The sequence below is a fragment of the Chrysemys picta genome, chromosome 3, assembly GCF_011386835.1.
Source record: "Chrysemys picta bellii isolate R12L10 chromosome 3, ASM1138683v2, whole genome shotgun sequence".
Lineage (NCBI taxonomy): Eukaryota > Metazoa > Chordata > Testudines > Emydidae > Chrysemys > Chrysemys picta.
The window spans coordinates 92784427-92798464 of NC_088793.1; the positions used below are offsets into that span (position 1 = coordinate 92784427).

Sequence of the window (14038 nt, forward strand, 5' to 3'; positions counted from 1 at the left end):
GCTTTCTATCCACCTTTATAATCCATTCATCCAGCCCATACTTTTTTAACTTGCTGGCAAGAATACTGTGGGAGACAGTATCAAAAGCTTTGCTAAAGACTAGGAATAACATGTCCACTGTTTTCCCCTCATCCACAGAGCCAGTTATCTCCTCATAGAAGGCAATTAGGTTAGTCAGGCACGACTTGCCCTTGTAGAATTCATGCTGACTGTTCTTGATCACTTTCCTCTCCTCTAAGTGCTTCAGAATTGATTCCTTGAGGACCTGCTCCATGATTTTTCCAGGGAATGAGGTGAGGCTGACTGGCCTATAGTTCCCCGGATCCTCCTCCTTCCCTTTTTTAAAGATGGGCACTATATTAGCCTTTTTCCAGTCATCCAGGACCACCTCGGATTTCCATGAGTTTTCAAAGATAATGGCCAATGGCTCTGCAATCACGTCCGCCAACTCCTTTAGCACCCTCGGATGCATTAGATTTGGCCCCATGGACTTGTGCTCGTCCAGCTTTTCTAAATAGTCCTGAACCACTTCTTTCTCCACAGAGGGCTGGTCACCTCGTCCCCATACTGTGCTGCCCAGTGCAATAGTCTGGGAGCTGACCTTGTTTGTGAAAACAGAGGCAAAAAAAGCATTGAGTACATTAGCTTTTTCCACATCCTCTGTCACTAGGTTGCCTCCCCCATTCAGTCAGGGGCCCACACTTTCCCTGACCATCTTCTTGTTGCTAACATATCTGTAGAAACCCTTCTGGTTACTCTTAACATCCCTTGCTAGCTGCAACTCCAATTGTGATTTGGCCTTCCTGATTTCACTCATGCATGCCTGAGCAATATTTTTATACTCCTCCCTGGTCATTTGTCCAAGCTTCCACTTCTTGTAAGCTTCTTTTTTGTGTTTAACATCAGCAAGGATTTCATTATTAAGCCAAGCTGGTCGCCTGCCATATTTACTATTCTTTCTATACATCGGGATGGTTTGTTCCTGCAACGCAATAAAGATTCTTTAAAATACAGCCAGTTCTCCTGGACTCCTTTCCCCCTCATGTTATTCTCCCAGGGAATCCTACCGATCAATTTCCTAAAGGAGTCAAAGTCTGCATTTCTGAAGTCTCATTTCTTCCTTTTGTCAGGATCCTGAACTCGACCATCTCATGTAACAGTCAGCATGAATTTGTCAAGAACAAATGGTGTCAAACCAAACTACTAGCTTTCTTTCACAGGGTAACAAGCCTTGTGGAAGGGTCGGGGGAAGTGGTATATCTTGACTTTAGTAAAGCTTTTGATATTGTCTCGCATGACCTTCTCATAAACAAAGTAGGGACATGCAACCTAGATGGAGCTACTATAAAATGGGTGAAAAACTGGTTGGAAAACCATTCCCAGAGAGTAGTTATCAGCGGTTCACAGTCATGCTGAAAGGACATAACGAGTGGGGTCCCGTAGGGATCAGTTCTGGGTCTGGTTCTGTTCAATATCTTCATCAGTTTGAAGAGGATACCAAGCTGGGAGGGGTTGCAAGTGCTTTGGAAGATAGGATTAAATTTCAAAATCATCTGGACAAACTGGAGAAATGGACTGAAGTAAGTAGGACAAAATTTAATAAGGACAAATGCAAAGTACTCCATTTAGGAAGGAACAATCAGTTGCGCACATACAAAATGGGAAATAACTGCCTAGCAAGGTGTACTGTGGAAAGGGATCTTGGGGTCATAGTGGACCACAAGCTAAATGAGTCAACAGTGTAACGCTGTTGCAAAAAAAGCGAATATCATTATGGGATGTATTAGCAGGAGTGTTGTAAGCAAGACATGAAAAATAATTCTTCCGCTCTACTCTGCACTGATTAGGTCTCAACTGGAGTATTGTGTCCAGTTCTGGGCATCACATTTCAGGAAGGATGTGGACAAACTGGAGAGAGTCCAGAGAAGAGCAACAAAAAATGATTAAAGGTCTAGAAAACATGACGTGTGAGGGAAGATTGTTTAGTCTGGAAAAGAGAAGACTGAGAGGGGACATAACAGTTTTCAAGTACGTAAAAGGTTGCTACAAGGAGGAGGGAGAAAAATTGGTCTTAACCTCTGAGAATAGGACAAGAAGCAATGGGCTTAAATTGCAGCAAGGGAGGTTTAGGTTGGATGTAGAAAAAACTTCCTAAATGTCAGGATAGTTAAGCACTGGAATAAATTGCCTAGGGAGGTTGTGGAATCTCCATCATTGGAGATTTTTAAGAGCAGGTTAGACAAACACCTGTCATGAATGATCTAGATAATACTTAGTCCTGCCCTGAGTGCAGGGGACTGGACTAGATGACCTCTCAAGGTCCCTTCCAGTCCTATGATTCTATTATCATAATTATGCCATAATCATATCACTATGATAAATATGGGGTGTAGTATCACAATGCCTACCTGAGCTGCAAACACACCTCTGATTGCAGTACAGACATACTCTGTGTCTCAGTCAGTCAGCTTCTTCACTGACACATCCTGATTAGCTTCTCTGGTCACTTTTCCCCTCCCTTCTGCCGGAGGCACTTCCTTAACTGGTCAGGGTCCTGTGATGTTTTAGGGTTTCCTTTGATCCCAGACTTAGCATTGGGAAGAAAAAAACATCACCGCCTGGATGTAGTCACTAGATAACTTCTCCCCCCAGTTGACGACCAAGCCACTGTTCTCTTAACTCCCTTGAAACTGGTACTTGAGAGGCTGTCTTATCTGTTACTGTTTTACCTTTCCTGCTTGGTTCTGTATCCATACCTTCACAGCCTCTATTGATTTAACTCTATGCATTTAGTCAGACAGCAATACACAACAGAATAGGGAGAGTCAAACAAGAGACTCACACACAATATTCGTAAGAAATAGACGTTTTCCCAGGTTGTCACACAAAGCCTCTGCAACTCTTCTGATGCCTCTGGGAATTGTGAAATCAGCCCTATTAATTTTTCTTTACCTCTCTAATGAGGCCCTACTGAGCTCAGTTGTTAAAATGGGACAATACTTAGCAACATCACATGGATCGTGACAATGAATTAATTAGTAAAGCACTATAGGAAATGCTAAATAGTATGATGATTGTTCTGTTTAACTACAGGAGTCTGCTATATTTTGGCTTTTTAAACTCCCTTCCAGTAGTTCTTGTGCTTTCTTTGCTGGTTTGGGGAGTAACACATTGTCATTGTTTTGCCATTCATCACTACTTGTACCCTACTGTGTGCCTCAGTGGACAGGTTTTCAATTCACTGATGCCCTCCTTTTTGCCTACAATATTGCTGCTGTTAATAATCCACGTTAAAGCCCTCTTTCAATACCCAGTTGTGCTGCAGGATCTCTTGGGAAAGTGCATGAGGTCTTCTGTAACCATCTGTAGCAAGGGGGCGTGGCCTCCCTCTGAGACTGAAGGGAAGGAACCACTCTCCACACCCTAGTGAGCCAGGCAAGCCATGCCCCCTGCTGGAAGCAGAGGGGTGGAGTGGGAAAGTGAAAAGGAGTGCCCTGTAGCTAAGTTGTGGGAAAGCCAGAGAGGAAGCAGGTATGTCTCATTTGCTGCTGAGCCCTGCGCCTGAGACAGAGCTCTGCCATGCTGAGGACTCAGAGGAGGTGCTGGTACTGCTGACTGACCAGTTCCTGGAGGAGCTACTGGAATTGCCACAGGCCATGTATCCCGGGGAGATGGAGGAATCCCAGGAGACAGAGGTACATTCCAAAAGAATAGTAAGAAGTAGCTCAGGGACACCAGACAATAGTGTAAGCGTGTTTCAGTGAGATCTTCACTAACCCAGGGGTGGAACCGTCTGCCATTGCTAGGCCCTGGAGTATGGTGGGCATGGGTCCCCCACCCCCTGTGGCCACCCCACCCCAGGTCAAGAGGCCTGTGTTTGTCTGCTGTCTGCCTGAAGGCCAGAACCCTTTAAACTGCTTGTGGTACCCTGGAACTGGGGTACCACTGAGCCCTCTGGCTTACCAACGTGGGCTCCCTCTCACATCGTGATGCTGTGACAAGCTGCAAACCTCTCCTGCACTCACACAAACATTCACAGTCAGGGACACATTCAGCTGAATTACATGAATGCTTCTCCTAGCCATTCATGAACTGACACTAGAGAGGCTCCACCCAGTTCCCCAACTTAGGACCCCAGAGCCTGTATGGTCTTACACTGGTCAGGCTTCTGATCAGGGCAAGTTCATTACTCAGTCTGCCACTTCTATAAAGGAAAATTGATGTGCACCAGCTTTTGTACACCAAGCACTTCCACCAAAACACAGTTTTAGGTAAAATATAAAACATCTTTATTAACTACAGAAAGATAGATAGATTTTAAGTGATTATAAGTAGTAAGCATACAGATCAAAGCTGATTACCTAAGATATGAAAGTAAAACTGCAATCCGAGTTCTATACATTAGCTAGGATTTGAATCAAGCAGTGTCTCACCTGATGGTATTGTTCCTTAATACACAGACTGGGATTCTTCTTCCCAGCCTGGAACCACCTCCCCAGTTGAGTCTTGTTTTCCAGACATGTTTCCAAGTGTTGAGTTGTGGGAGGAATGAGGCCAAGTGATGATGTCACTTCCCCCTTTTAAAGTTTCTTTCAGCTTGCTGGAAATATCCTTTGCTATGACGTGAATCAAGCTGTCTCCACTGTGTACGTGCCATCTCTGATTTGTTTCCATGGTAAACAGTTCCTGGGGTAGTCCTTTGTAGAGTGGATTCCTCTTAATGTGCCAGTCACACTGTCTGGCTGCTCCACTGTGGTCCCAGAAAGGTTGGTTGGTGGTGTTTCCACCTTCACATCATATTTCAATAATACACATAGCAAAACTTCATAATTTCCCATACAATGATAGCACATACAATCCAACAAGATATTGATGTTCAACAGATCGTCTTTTAAAATTATACCTCACAGGGCACACTTTGTACACAACATGTCATAATTATATGATAGTGGTGAATATGGGGGTGCCAGGGTGCTGCTTTGAGGCACAGTGTCACACTGCTGGTCACTCTGCCCTTCCCCGAAGGCCAGAGCCCTTCAAATGGCTTGTTCGTTGGCCCCGCCAGAGGGCCAGAGCCCTGAGATTCCTAATTCTCCATTGAGCATTGTCTTTATAGACACAGGATAGGCCGGGGGTGTGGCCTCCCTCTGAGATTGTTGGGGAGGGATGGCCATGGACCCCCTATACCATCTATGTTAGAGAATGAGACACAGCCACTGTAGATGGTGCTAGCTGGGACTTACACAGCCTTTTTCTTTCTTTGCTGACAGTTTCTCCCCAGTCTTTGTTTCTGTTGCGCAGACTCCTTTTCTTTAATGCCCATGTCCAGCCTAATCTAGTCAGTGGAAGCTGACAGGGATTTGATGTTGAACATTTTGCTGTACTGAGATTAAGAATCCATAGAAAATGACATTGGCATATTTTAAATTAAGAGGAATCAGATTTTGTGGATGAGTGGGATACTAGCATACTTTAGCACACATTGTTGTGAATGTCACTTCCACTTTGACAAGTTACTGTAGATATTTTTCCCTATATGGAAGGAATTTGATTAATATTTACTGGTTTGGGCCAAAAAATGAAGTACAGTCATAATCCTAACCTTAACTATATTCCGGTATGTGTATATGATGAACTGGGGAAAAAACATAACACATGGAGTATGTTTGTTTGTTTGGCAGAACTGCACACTGCCTACAGTATGAAAGAAAGTGGTTTTTGTGTTTTGGAAACCCACGCTAAAAGTTGGTTTTGGAATTGGATTTTGGTCCCCAGATGATGAAACACCCATAACGCTGGTCTTATTGGGGCATTCTATGGGATGTGAATACGCTTTGCTATAGGCTTCCCCCTTCCCCAAAGAAAACACAGGGTACTCTACATTACAATGCAAGCCCAGGGTTTGAACTCAGGCTCAAGCCTATCACCCTTTCCATCTACACACAAATCACACTAATCCAGGACTCAGAAACAGCGTCCCAGCATCCCAAAGAAGTGGAGCCTGAGTCAATCTGGGACCTAGGCTTCAAACCCTATTGCTTTTCAGTGCAGATGCAGCTCCACTGGACTCATGTTTTGTGAGTCTGCCAAAAGTAGCCCACAATCCCATAGGCCAAATTTCTTTGTCCTCTGGATAATCAAGTTTGGTGGACAGTCAAGTTTTCCCACAGTGCACCACAAACAAAGGGCTAGGGTGCTCACATTTCAGGAGGTTGCTACAAAGTCTGGGATACGGGTGGTTGGACTCAGGCCCACATAATGCAGGGTAGATACTGGAGCTCCAGGTTGGTACTCAGGGTTCAACAATTCTTAGCCTGGGGGTACAAAAGAGTGTAGACACTCAAACCCTAGGTGAACAAACCTAGGGTCTGCTAACTTGAGTTCTCTTAACCCTGGGCTTACATTCCAGTATAGACATACCCATAGTGACTAAACACCCCCAACTTACTGGATAAGAAAAGGGTCCACCAGTTAAAATCAGAGCAGACCCTTTACCAAGAAATTCCCTTTTCAAGTGTCTTGGAGAGGGATATTTTTCAGTGACTTCTGGCTTTTTAAAGCTGCTGTGTATATGTAATCCTATCTCTTTATTAGCATCTCTCCCAATATTTGTTGGGATTGACAATATCAGGTTAGTAACATATTGCTCTACAGATGGGTTATCATAACAATCTTCTCGTCCTATTCTGCCTAGAATTTGCACACTATCTAGAAAACGTAGCTCAAAATAGAAATCAGAAATCTCTTGATCATATTCTCTTGTGCACAGGATTTCAGGCACTTTCTGATTATCAGTGGGCCTGAAATACCACAACCCTCCTCCCACCCTAGAATGGTACTTTGGTACTGACAGGTAGAGCTGGGCAAAAAAAACCCATTTTTCCCATCCCATGAAAAACTTTGAGGTATCAACAGACAAAAATTTTAAATGTCAAAAATTTTTCCAAAACAAAAATCTGAAAAAAAGTGCGTTTGGATCAATCAGAATGTGTTTCCATTTTTTTTTACTGTAATTAGCTTAAATTTCTAAACAAAATGTCAGTTTGAACCAGAAAACCAGAATTTTTCCTTTCAAACATTTTAAAATGAAACATTTTGACAATTTCAACATTTAAAAAAAAAAAGTAGAGTAAAAAAAATTCATTGAAACAGACACTTTTCAATTAAAGATGTCATATTTGACAAACTGGAATTTTTGAAAACAAATTCCTAACCAGCTTTATGGATAAGGTCCCAGTAAAACTAGCAACTTTTAAAAAATATCTGAACCATTCTGGACCTGCCAAAAGTTTTATTTTAGGATCATTTCTAGTTTAGGGCAAATGGTGTGTGTGTGTGTGTGTGTGTGTGTGTGTGTGTGTGTGTGTGTGTGTGTGTGTGTGTGTGTGTGTGTGTGTGTGTGTGTGTGTGTGTGTGTGTGTTTGGTGTTTTTTAAACTTTATCTCAGCCACTTGATCCATACCTGGGAAAAGTGAGTGCTTCTATAGTCATGATGTTGTGGTGGTGGTAACTGAATATTTAAACAGCTTAAAGGTTGGTTTTCTCCTGGAATTGCTCTTATTTTAACTGACTCTTGGGTTACTCTCAAAGCCTGTGTATTGGGTTGAAACATTTCTAAGTTTTCAGAAAATACATGACACATGACTGAGATCCATTTTCTACTTTGCATTTGGGACATAGAGAGGACAGCTGCAGATTGCAATTTGAAATATTAGTGAAGAATAATATGTAATGTTACCCTAAGAAAGTGAATATGGTAAATTACAAATCTGTGTGCAAGGCTAATGTGTCTGACCTTTGGGACATATTGATGAGAGATTTTATTCCATAGTGTCTGATCTCTTGTGTAGGGTTACCATACGTCCGGATTTTCCCGGACATGTCCGGCTTTTGGGGGCTCAAATCCCCGTCCGGGGGGAAATCCCCAAAAGCCGGGCATGTCCGGGAAAATCGGGAGGTCAGCCGGGTCGGCGGGGAGCCGGGTCGGCCGGGTCGGCGGGGAGCCGGGGGAGCCGGGCCCGCGGGGAGCCGGTCAGCTGGGCCGGCGGGGAGCCGGGTCCGCGGGGCCGGGAGCCGGGGGGTGCGCCGGGCCGCCGGGGGCCGGCAGTGCTGGGCGGGGGTGGTCGGCCGGGGCCGGCACCCCAGGGCCCGAGCCGACCCAGGCTGGAAACGCCGGGGGGCCAGCCTGGGCCGCGCCTCCTCCCCCCACGCCCCCCTTACCTGCTTCAGGCTTCCCGCGAATCAAATATTCGCGGGAAGCAGGGGAGGGGGCGGAGACTTTGGGGAGGGAGAGGGGTTGGGCGGGGCTGGGGGCGGGGCCGGGGGCTGTGGAGTGTCCTCCATTTGGAGGCACAAAATATGGTAACCCTACTCTTGTGTTAATGTGTTGGCAGTAGAGTGCTATTTCTGCTGTATTCCATAATAGATCTTCATTTCCATTATGGCAATATCCTTAGGATACAGTGTATTTTTCATACTATTTAATTTGTTTGTCCATACTGTATGTTACTTGACCTTAAAAATCTGCCATTTTTGTCTTTGATAACTATAAAAAGGTTACTTCAGTATTCCCTATACTGACTATGGGGAATACTGAGGGAATGCTGCAATAATGAGGAGTACTATTTTGCTATTTAATAATTAGCATGCTTTTAAGGATGATGTCTATACTACATCTCAATGACAGTAGTCTCTTATGTACAAGGTGGATGAGGTAATATCTTTGGACCAACTATTGTTGATGAAAGACACAAGCTTTCAAGCTACAAGGCTCTTCAGGTCTGGGAGAGGTACTCAGAGTTTGACAGGTAAGAACAAAATGGAACAGATTGTTTAGCCTGTGTAGTTATCTATTGTAAGAGACCATTGAAGGTGAAGTGGCCAGTTAACACTTCTGCAGTGATAGGACAAAAATGGGGTTTTGTGGGTTACAGGTTGTTGTAATAAACCATAAATCTAGTGTCTTTAAGACCATGATTTTTAGTGTCTAGCAAAGATATGAATTTTAGGCTCCAAGGTTCCTCTTTTGAAGGTTTTGTGCAGGTTTCCTTTGAGGACAAGGACTTGAGGGGTCAGTTATGGAGTGATCATATTTGTGAAACATGTCACCCACTAGCTGATAAGGTGTTTGTCTTTATCATTTTTCTGTGAGTTCATTCAAGAGCATAGTGACAACATAGTCGTTATTGGGGGCATTTAGTGCACTGGATGAGGTACACCACATGTGATAAGCATGTGCAGGACTAATGGATCTTAAAGGTGTGTTTGGGGCAGGGGGGTATTGATAATTGTAGCAATGGAAATACGTTTATAGGTTTTGCAACTCTTATGGCGGGGTCTGGTGCTGCTTTGAGTTGGTGTGTTCTGGTCTGTGGGGAGCTTGCTTCTGATGATGAGCTTGGTGAAGTTGGGGAAATTGTTTGAAGGCCAGAAGAGGGATTTCAGTAAATGGTCCCCAATGAGTATGGGCATAATAGTTTAATGATACCCCATACGGGTTCCAATGTGGGGGTAGGTGGCCATTAGGGGTGTGCAGTTAGAGTTCTCCCCTCCCTTCCACTCCCCGTATTGAAGCAGGTTCTCTGAGTATTTGGGTGGTCTGATACATGTTACAATTCCATGATACAATCTACTTCTCAAGTGGAGTGTCCTTGTTTGATGAAGGCAGTTTTAAGAGTGTTAAGATATATCCCAGTCTTTCCTCCTCTGAGCATAGTCTGTGGTATTTGAGTGCCTGGCTGTAGATAACAGATTTCTTGGTGTGTTAGGGTGGCTACTGGATTTATAAAGATACGTGTGGTGATCCATGGGTTTCTTGTCTATTGGGTTTCATTGTTGAAGCTGACTGTGGTGTCCTGGAAGTTGATGGTAGTGTGGGAATGTTCTAGAGAGTTTGATGGATGGGTGGTGGTTGTTTAAGTTGTGGTGGAAATCTATGGACAACTCTTCACATCTGTCCTCACCTATCAAATCTTTTTTTAAAAAAACAAAGATTTAATTAAAAAAATATTTAATTTTTCAAGAAAAATCCAAAAAAAAAAAAAAAGGCAATGCAACCAGAAAAAAAAATTAAAGGAACACAACCATCATTATTGCCAATGCCAGGAAAAATGAGTGCAAACATACAAGCTAAATTCTGCTTTTTATTATCCAGGTATAACTCCATTAATTCAAACTGAGTGGACTTCCTATTATGCTGGAATAAAAGGTATAAAGCAGGATTTGACTTTATAACTTTAAGATTTTGTTCACTTTTTGAAATAACTTCAACATATGAGATTTAAACTTAAATTTCTCCATTGGTCACATCACTTTACCACCAGGTTTGCTAATTATCCAGTGTATTTGTATTTTAATAAGGGTCTCTTCTTCCCAGTGTTCATCTTCTCTGCTGCTGTTGACCTTTCAATGTAATCTTAATGATAAATTTGTAACATTAGGTTCATTTGCCAGGCATGGAGCTGTGCTGCCTAAGAAAAAAATTGTTTTCATTTCAGGATTAACAGAAAAAGAAGCTGGGCCATAAGGAAGGAAATCACTTATTCAAACACATCTTAAATATCAGTAAATAGGATGAAAAATTACTAGTGAGTAAATTACTGTTTTGGGGATAAATGTTCTATTTTGAAGCTCTGTTCATTCTCTATTATTTCAATATAATGCCATGAAGTCTCTGCAGACTTAATATATTGTCTTAAAAACTGAATTGTCAAGAGATGAACAATATTCTAGTCAGAATAAAATATACTCCCCAACCAATGTACTGTATAAAACAACAAAAAGGCACATTAAGACCCTGATTGAGCAATGAATTTAAGCATATGCCTAATTTTGAGCATGTGCTGAGAAGTCAGTGGAACTACTCGTGTGTTTAAATACCTTGGTGAATTGGGGCCTCACTGTAGAATATATATTCCCTCCAGCAATGTTGTGACAGATATGGCAATTGCCTGCAATATCCTGGACAAACCTTATTGAATTATGTCAAACCTTATTGAATTAAGTTTAAGTATTTTAGGAGCTTGTATTAAAAATTCAAATGTTTGTGGTGTTGTGGGATTATCTGTAATTTGTCTGGGAGATGTGACTAATGTAAACCCTGGAAAGTGTTATGAACATTAAAAGACTCTCTTTTTAAACAATGGGCTAAGACCAAGAATGAACTGTTAGTTGAGTAGGTTTCCTAGGAAATACTTGTGTGGAGGGATACAAATGCCCACTTCCACACCTGATCTTTTGAAGCTTTGCCTTGGGGAGGGGACTTTTTGTCTATGAATTATCTATTCCCAGGACCAAAAGACCCAAATGGCTTGAAGGAGTAACTCACTGATTCATTGGGGTACTTGTTCTGAGCTAACCGCTGTAACGAATTTCTGATCACAGGAAAAAGCCCTTGGTGTGGTTTGAGGGACTGTTCTCCAGTCAGAGCCCTTGTTGGAGTCACGGGGTGATCTCTGGCAAGCTTGTTAGTATGCATATAGGTTCTTATGTATTGATTTTTAATGTTTTCGCTTTTACCTGAAGAATAAATGAGTTGGCTTAGAAAAAGCTGGGTGGAAACAATTGAGGCAATTATATTGCTGACTGTCTCTGAAGAGAGAAGTAAAGCAGGCCTGGCTTTAGGCAGTCGGACTTTGCAGTGTAGGCAGGGAGTTGTGCAGCCTGAACAAGACCCTGGTTAGGAGTGAGAGACTCCGTCTCTCTACCCAAGAGAGGTAACAACTGTGGAGCCAGAAGCCTGAGAGTGGGTACTCTTGGTGGACCATAGAGGAGGAATACAGGTGCAGTTGCCCTGAACTGTGACAACATACTCATCCCTTTAAAATACACTTAAAGCTTGTTTATTGATGTCAGTTATATAGTGATACAAACAAAATAATAATCAATTCCATTGCACTTTCTATTCATTTCATGTTAATTAAGTATAGTTTCTTTTCTTCACATGTTAAAAGGTGGAAAATATCCCATGGTAGAAAATAATACTATGGGATGATAAACCTTCTCTACCTATACATTACAAGGCAGGTATCAGGTTTTCTTATAGGGACTTGAAACCAGTGGCTGAAGAATAGTTCTACATAAGAAAAGTATATCTGATAATCTCAGTATTTGCAGCATGTTGCTGGGCTGCCCTGTACTTGCTATAGGAAACGTCTTGAGTACTGCAAATACTTACAACTTGCCACCTGCCTTAAATAACTAAGGAAGTCAGAGGAACTGAATCATGGTTTGGGTTCCTTAGTGTCTCTCAAAGTGAGCACGCACTTCTGTCCCTTGCCTACATGAATCTGTTTTTAACTTCAGGGAAGCAGAATTTAATTTCTCTGTTCACTGTTCAACTAGCTCTAGTAAGTGTGTGCATATTATGAGTTGGTAATTTACCTTGGAACTGTACCTGTTTGATGTGTCGCCCATGGGACTAGCTTGCCTTTATTATATTCACTGCCTTGCCTTCATTATATTATGTTGTTCTATTCAGTAGTAATGCAAGGAACCTACAGGCCTGTATCCTGTAAGACATTAGCTTCAGCAGTTAGCATAAAGCTTGAGGCCTATGAACTTTGGCACAGATAAATGACCTAATGGTCACCCCCAAGTTTTGGGGAACTGAAAATAGAATGTGCAAGGGGGGATTTTGTCATAATTTACCATAATGAAACCTACCAACCACAGGAATATGAGTCAATATCCATAGATGACTGACCACAAGAATGCCATGGCAAGGAATTGAATTACGATAAGTTGAGATCATTGATATATTAACCTATAGGAGAAGGACTCTCCAACATTAGTAGGGTGAGGAAATACAAATAAGGACGAGGGGGAGAAACCCCTACTGAATATGCATTAGACATAGTGGTATCAGTGTAACATATTATAAAAGCTGCATCCCAGGCTAGGGGCAGTAGGAGAGAGAGGGGCAGTTGGGAGGTACCAGAATGATGACCACTGATGATGATGAGGAAGGTGATGGTGATGAGGAAGATAATGGCTAACATTTCGGGTTGTTCTGCAAGGGATGGTGTGATGTTCAGATGTACATTTTCTATTATCTCTATCTTCCATACTGAGTTTGAGTGTTTGTGACTACTACAAACTTAAGTCGACTTCATGTAAGTTGACATCGAGCCTCCGATTTAAGCATGTCAATCTTGCGTGTCCACACTACGCTCATTGTGTTGGCAGAGTGCATCCTCACGAGCAGGGCTTCCCTTGACACATGGAGCATTGCACTGTGGGTAGCTATCCCATACTGCACATAGCCAAGGGGAATTTTGGGTTGGGCTTGCAATGCCTTATGTGACCAAAACATTGGCATGGGTGGTTATGGGAACATGGCATTAGCCTCCCATGTTGCACTTCCCTCCCTCCCTTCTTCCCTCCCTCAAATCAACAGGAAACAAACCAAGCCTTTTTCTAAGCCTGGGTTACTTATGCGGACACCATAGCATGATAAGCATGGACTCCGCTCAGCTGTACACTGTTGTTGTGAGCATTACAAACACCTTGCACCTTATCCTGCAGTATTTGCACAACCAATACAGGAGCTGCCGCACAGAACAAAGTGAAACCACGCAAGCAGCCCTGCTGGAAGACACCGAACAGAGCAATTCACAGTTGCTGATGACAGTCACGCATCACCTTGACACAGTTGAATGCCATTTCTGAGCCTGGGAACAAGCAGTGACTAGTGGGACTGCATAGTTATGCAACTATGGGATGATGAGCAGTGGTTGCAGAACTTTCAAATGCATAAGGCCGCTTTCCAGGAACTGTGTGAAGAGCTTTCCCCAGTCCTGAAGTGCAGCAATACTAAAATGAGAACTACTCTGACAGTGGAGAAGTGAGTGGCGATAGCTCTGTGGGAGCTTGCAATGCCAGACTGCTACCAGTCAGTGGGGCATCAATTTGGAGTGTAAATCTATCGTGGGATCTGTTGTGATCCAAGTTTTCAGGGCTATCAACAGACTTCTGTTAAGAAGGGTAGTGACTCTGGACAAGGTGCAGGACATAGTGGATGGTTTTGCCACGATGGGGT

The 14038-nt window shown here is 42.9% G+C and overlaps 1 long non-coding RNA gene across 1 annotated transcript in view; it reads left to right on the forward strand.

Annotated features, from left to right (window-relative positions):
- Positions 1–14038, forward strand: part of LOC135982331 (uncharacterized) — a 92613-nt gene that overhangs the window by 27672 nt on the left and 50903 nt on the right. The window lies entirely within an intron of this gene.